At 58.9% G+C, this 6132-nt stretch overlaps 1 protein-coding gene and 1 long non-coding RNA gene across 2 annotated transcripts in view; one reads left to right on the top strand and one right to left on the bottom strand.

Annotated features, from left to right (window-relative positions):
• Window positions 1–3291: 3291 nt before the first annotated feature.
• On the bottom strand, window positions 3292–5981 carry LOC106890528. Its single transcript, XR_001412532.1, has 3 exons — window positions 5191–5981; window positions 3803–4315; window positions 3292–3425 (listed from the first exon to the last, which is right to left on the bottom strand). It is a non-coding gene; the product is annotated as an uncharacterized LOC106890528 (long non-coding RNA).
• Window positions 5122–6132, top strand: part of RIMS3 (regulating synaptic membrane exocytosis 3) — a 14711-nt gene continuing 13700 nt past the window's right edge. The window contains exon 1 of the mRNA XM_014946421.1: window positions 5122–5249. The gene's annotated coding sequence lies outside the window, so the exon portion shown is untranslated. The remainder of the gene's footprint in view (window positions 5250–6132) is intronic.

Consider the following 6132-nt stretch of genomic DNA (forward strand, 5'->3'; position numbering starts at 1 on the left):
CCTCCTCCGCCCGGCGCCCGCGCTGCCTCCGGCCCGAGCGGTGGGAGGCGGGAAGGAAGGGGAGGGAGGGAGGAAGGGGGGGGGGCGGCCGGAGCAGAGCGAGCGCCCGGCGGCCGAGAAACAAGATGGCGGCGGATCCGTGAGGCGGCGGGGCGGAGGCCACGCCCCTTTTCCCCCCGGGGCTCGCGCCACTGCGCAGGCGCATGACCCGGGCTGATCTCGCGAGAGTTGCGCTGGGGGGAGGGAGGCGCCATAAGCCCGGGAGGGGGGAGCATCCACCGGGACCGCGGTCCGGACGGGCTGGAGCAGGGACCGGGCCTCACTGTGAGGGGCCACCGGTGCCCGCCGTGCCTCGAGGGGCAGCCAAGGCCCCGGGTACTGCAGGGCCTGGCCCAGGCTGGCTCCGGCCTAGGCCTGCCCGGGCCTGGCATCCAGCAAGGCCTAGGCCTAGGCGGGCTGAGGCCTCGCTGTGAGGGCCCCCGGTGCTGGCCGTGCCTCCAGGGGCAGCCAGGCCCTTGGTGCTGCAGGACCTGGCCCAGGTCATCCCCAGCCTAGGCCTGCCCGGGCTTCAGGCCGAAGTGTGCTGGTGTGCGGCAGTCCCCTGGGCAGGGTGCTCACTGCGCTGCTCCCAGTCTGTCCCAGGTGTTGGATGAAGCTGTCACTGACTCTCTCCCGGGTCCTGGCTCTCCCCTGCCAGGCAGCACATGGGTTCATGGCCCGAGCATCCTCGCAGAACCCTGCTGCTGGGGGTGGCAGGTAGAGCTCCGCAGCCAGCCCAGCCATGGCGGAGGAGTTGCTCCTCCGTTAGCTCCCTCACCCAGGGAGGTTCCCAGCCCTGCCCGTCATGGCGCTGAGCGCTGTCCAAATTAAACTTCAGCGAGCTGTCCAGTGCTCTTCACACAGGCCTCTCGTCTATCAGCACAGGGTAACGTTCGGCTACTATCCTGCCCGAGCTGGAGCCAAGTCAAGCAAAACTCTGTGCTCCAGTGTAGCCAGCTATCTCATTTCCCAGGGACTGTTTTTCTGGCCTGGGACATGTTATGCTGGAGTGTGACTCATGCTGCTTCAGTGTTTTTCCCATGAAATAGTGCATTCCAAGAAGGGACTCCATCTTTGCCTCCTTATCGTCTTTCTGGTGCCCAAATCATTTGCACCCGATTTGCAGCCAGGAAGGGGATTTGCCTGCCTGGAGCTTCCAATGCCATTTGAGATGGGAAAGGAAAGTCAGCTCCTGTGTGGCTGCTGCCCTTCCCCTCACCCTTTCCATGGAGTTTCCAAAATCGGTGATGTCTGGTGGTGAGGTTTCTGGAAATGGGGTGTTTTGCTGCAGGGGGGCGGCTCTGCACCCTGTGCAAGAGAGAATACCCCTCCCGCACCTGCAAACACAGAGGGTTGGGGTCTGTGGTTTCTGGTGTGTGACATTTGCCCAAATCATAGAATCGTAGAACTGTCTGGGTTGGAAGGGACCTTTAAGATCATTTAGGCCAACCATAAATGTAGGAATGGGACAAATGTAGGAAATGGGACAAATTTCTGCGTACGCTGCGGTTTCAGAGCTCGGCTGCCCCGAGGGCTACGTGTTGGCACTGAAACGGGAGAGATCTTGCAGCAAATTCCTGCAGTTTTATTGAAAGTCTTGCAACTTCGTCATCTCAGAGCACTTGCAAGGCAGCCAAGAGAAATAAAAGTCAAGCTGGTTGTTGGGGTTGTTGGGTGTTTTTTTCTTAAGTCTCCTCCCAATTTCTAAGCTAACCTCCTTTTGTTGTCACCTTCGAGGGGGAGGCTACGCAACGCTGGACGGCTCCTCTTCAGACCGACTCATTTATAAATCAATTAGCTGGCAGTGCTGCTGCCGTTGCTGCTGGGCACGGCTGTCAAACCGAGCAGCTGGTTTTTCTTGCAGGGTCCAGGCCCCACTGGGGGGGTTTCTGCGCGACACCCCGCTCCTCCTCCCGCTGATCCTTTTGTCTGCCCTCGTGCTGCGCCCGCGCTGCTCCGTCTCCTCCCCACCTGCTCTCCCCACGGCAACGGGCGCGTTGTCTGGAGCCTTCCCCCCGAGGAGGACAGCAGCCATCTGCAAACACAGGGCTCTGGGTGTCAGCCCGCTCCAAACGCCCAGCGGCCAAGAAAAACAAGAAAGGAGGAGGGAAAAAAATAAAAAAAAAAATAATAAAAAAAAAAGCAAGCACTTTTCCACTCTGGGCTCTCTGGGAGCTTGCATAAATGTGTCCGTGGTTTGTTGAGCTCACACCTCACCAACATCTGGTACCTGCTCTGCCGAGTCCCTCCCGCGCCAGCAGCGGGACCCCGAGGAGCCGTGCTGTGCTGGCTGCACCCCGGGGCTGGAAGGGCTGAATTTGTTTGGCAATTAAGAAAACGGGTTCTTTGGAGCAGAGGTGACGTGTCTGGCACCCTCCTGTCCCCTGGGACACGCGTTACAGCAGCCACTCCTCTGGACTCAGCCCAAGGAAGCTGTTGCTTTGGGGCAGTTATCCCCAAGCAAAGAAAAAGCTGGGTATAAATTATGCATGGGCACAGACGTGCTGCCTTGTAGATTTGGGGAAAAAAACAGGCTATTTAGGGCCAGATTTTGGGTCCTGTCAGTCCTTTGGGCTCTGGCAGTGTGTCACATCTTGATTCACACCCGATGCCAAGCTGCAAACCTGGCTCCTAACCCAGCCTGCAAGTGCCACGTCCCACCTGGTACATCCCCCAGTTGGGGACCATCTGGGTGATATTTAACTATGTTTAATGTATATATTTAACATATATCAACATGCCTGTGTGTGTAGACACGTTTCTGGAGGCCCTGTAGAAAGCTTGTCTTCTGCATTGCAAGAAAACTCCTGGGAGATACTGCGAGGCAGGAGAGAGGAGGGTTTGGGTGTTGCCAAAGGGTTCCTCAGGAGACCAGAAGATGGAATGACCATCCTGTGGTGGCCCTGGTACCGGGGTCACCGGCAGCGTTTGTACCGGGGTAGTGTGAGGTTTGGATTCTGCTCCCAGGACAGCAACGTGGTTTCACCTTCTCCAACCTGGAGAGGAGCCCCCAGGCAACCAACGCACCCTCCCTCGTTCTCCTAGCCCTCTGTCCCCTGGGAAGAGACAATAGAAGTCATTAAAAGCCCTCAAAATTATAAAATCTAGAAATCTTTTCCCCAGAGCTGCAGAAGAGCCGCTTGGAGCCAAGACGCTCAGCCCAGCTCTGACTGGGAGACCCCATCAGCAGCTCCCAGCTTGGCACTGGGACTCAGCCCAGCGTCCATGGTCCCACCGCAGGACAGCAGGTTCCCCGGTGCCTGCAGCATCCCGAGGAGCAGCAGATGGTGCAGCTGGTGCCTCTCGCCTGGCTGGTGCCCAGCACAGACCGACCGCCTTGGCTTTCCCAGTGGGATACTGGTGAGGCCACGTGACCCGGTTGCTCCCTGCAGAACGGCAAAAAAAAAAGGTTTTCCAGCATCTCAGAGCAGCTCCTTCTCCTGCGAGAAGTGGGACACGGCGCAGGAGTGAGAGAAGAGGCTGCAGAGCTGCCGCAGCACCGGCGGCCTCCCCGAGCACTGCCTGCAGTCCTGCGCCTCCCCGGGGACCAGAGCTCCGGTGGTGACACGGGGACAGACCCCTCTGCCCACCCAGGCCGGCTCTCTGCACAGGGTATTCTGGAAAACCCTGCAAAACACGCTGGGTTTCCCCAATCCCAGCGTAAATCATCCTCTCCCCATCACCCTTCAGGGGTGCAGCCCCAAACACCCAGCCCCAGGGCAGCCCCTGCAATTTCTGCCCCCTTCTTTGTGATTTCTATTACCTGTTACATCCTCGTCTCGCCGGGACAAGCAGTGGCCACGCCAGGGGCAGGTCTCTGTCCCAGGGGGTCACCCGGGCAAGGGACACCGTGGTTTGCAAAGCCTCTTCATGCTTCCCAGCCGGCTCTCTCGTCCCCCCGCGCCATGCGCTGCCGCTGGCCCCTGCGGCACTGTAAAGCCGAGCCCCACGAATCCTCTTACGTGGGTTTTACTGGAGTAATCGCATTAAACCACCCCCTTTTCGCCGGCACAAAACCAAAACGTAAAGGAGAAGGTGGTGAGGAGCCGGCAAACCCGAGAGCTGAGCTCCTTAACGAATTAAGAGACATTAAGAGATGGGAGAGCCCTGATGGGATCCCAGCACAAGACCAAGTCTGGGACTTTTGTCCATCCTGCCCCAGGGAGGCGCTTCCCAGGGGATGGGGGCTGTTGGTGCCACACAGCCCTGGCCCCAAGGGAGTGGGGACAAGCCACCAGTCTTCTGGCAGGAGGTCAGCAAGGGATCTCGGAGCGACCTGCCAAAGGAAGCAGAAAACCAGAGTCAGAAACTTTCCTACCAATCGAACCCAAAACATTGTCATTACTATTTTATTCTTGCCATGAAACTTCATGTTTTATCATCAAAACATGGCAGCTGGAAAAGAAAGTTAGGAGGAGAGGCTTTTCACCGTCGAGTCACGTGTTTTCACTATCGCTTCCCCCAAAACAATATGTTCCCAGGACTGACACTTTCCCCACAAAGCTGGAAGTTTGCTTTGATGAAATAGCCTTCCCTACCGAGATATTTTCAGCCCGTTTTTTCTAAATATTACTCATAAAGGCCCCCTCCAGACAACCTCTCTCCCTCCCCGAGTTTGTTTATATGCTTTGAATTCTGTTAGGAAACCATCTCTCCCTACTTCAGCGATGTTTTATCCAAGTTTCCATATTTAGTTCTTTCAGCCATTCCTGCTCCTTAACCAGCTTCCCCGTGCACGGTGCTGGGACCTGCCCCATCCCGGCTCCCCCCGTGTCCCCTTCCCCTCCAGCAGCCGCCGCAGGGGGAATTTCTTCCCCCCGCCATCCTCCCTGCTCCCTGTCCCCATCCCACCCCGGGGCTGTGGTCCCCAATCACCCCCCGGGTCCTGACCCCGATATGGGGGACCCCTGGGAGGCTTTGCCCACGAGGACCGGGTGTTTCCTGCAGCCCAGGTGCAGGTGGCAGCCCCGGGCCCCCCCGGCATGGCGAGGATGGGGAGCCCACCTGGGGGGAAATCCAAGCCCAGCGTTATTTTAGGGAGAGACAGAGTTAAAGTTGGCGAAGGAGGGTTTCCTGCTGGCACGTGGCTCCGTGTCAGGCGCGGTGTGCAGCCTGCGGAGGAAACGCAGGGAAAGCACTAGAGGAATTTACCATGAGGGAAAAGAGACGCTGCTCCGGGAGAAATTAGCGTCGGCATTCGGGGAGCCAAGGTGAGTCCAAGGGCAGCACGGGAACGGGGGCTGCTGCTTCCTTCACACTTTTGGGAGGAACCAGGGCACAAGAAGTGTCCCCTCGGTCCCCTGCCCCCCCAGGAGGGCCACTCTCGCTCTCTGGGAGCAGGAGGAGGAGGCAGCGGGGATCGGAGCCGGGAGGTTTGTGTGTTCCCGAAGGAGCAGGCACCGCGGCCACCCAGGGTGAGCGGGGACCCGCTGGCAGCTCCTCAGCTCTGGCAGGCAGTCCTGGGGGGTGGTTGATGGGTGTAGGGTCTGGCTGGTGCCTTTTGGGGTCCGGGTGGCAACTCATGGTGTCTGGGTGACAGTAGTGGGGTCTGGCCGGTAGTTCTTGGGGTCCAGCTGGTGGGAGAAGGGTCAGGTTGGCAGCTCTTGGAGTCCAGCTGATGGGTGTAGGGTCTGGCTGGTGACTCTTGGGGTCTGGCTGGCGTAGAGTCCACCTTGAGGCTTTTGGGGTCCAGTTGATGGGTGTAGGGTCCCTCTGGTGACTTTTGGGCTCTAACTGGCATGAGTAGGGTCCAGCTTGAGGCTTTTGGCGTCCAGTTGATGGGTGTAGGGTCACGCTGGTGACTCTTGGGGTCTGGCTGGTACGTGTAGGGTCCAGCAGGTGGATTTTAGGGTCTGGATGATGGGTGTAGGGTCCTGCTGGAGACTCTTGGGGCCCGGTTGATGGGTGTAGGGTCCTGCTGGAGGCTCTTAGGGTCCAGTTGATGGGTGTAGGGTCCTGCTGGCAGAAGAAGGGTGCAACCAGGAGCCGTTAGGACCCAACTGATGGGCATGGGGTCCAGCCGGTGGCTTTTGGGATGCAGCTGGCAGCTCAGGGCATGCCCCTCGGGGGACCGGGATGCAGCCGGCAGCTTTC

Source organism: Calidris pugnax, unplaced genomic scaffold, assembly GCF_001431845.1.
Source record: "Calidris pugnax isolate Ruff unplaced genomic scaffold, ASM143184v1 scaffold113, whole genome shotgun sequence".
Classification (NCBI taxonomy): Eukaryota; Metazoa; Chordata; class Aves; order Charadriiformes; family Scolopacidae; genus Calidris; species Calidris pugnax.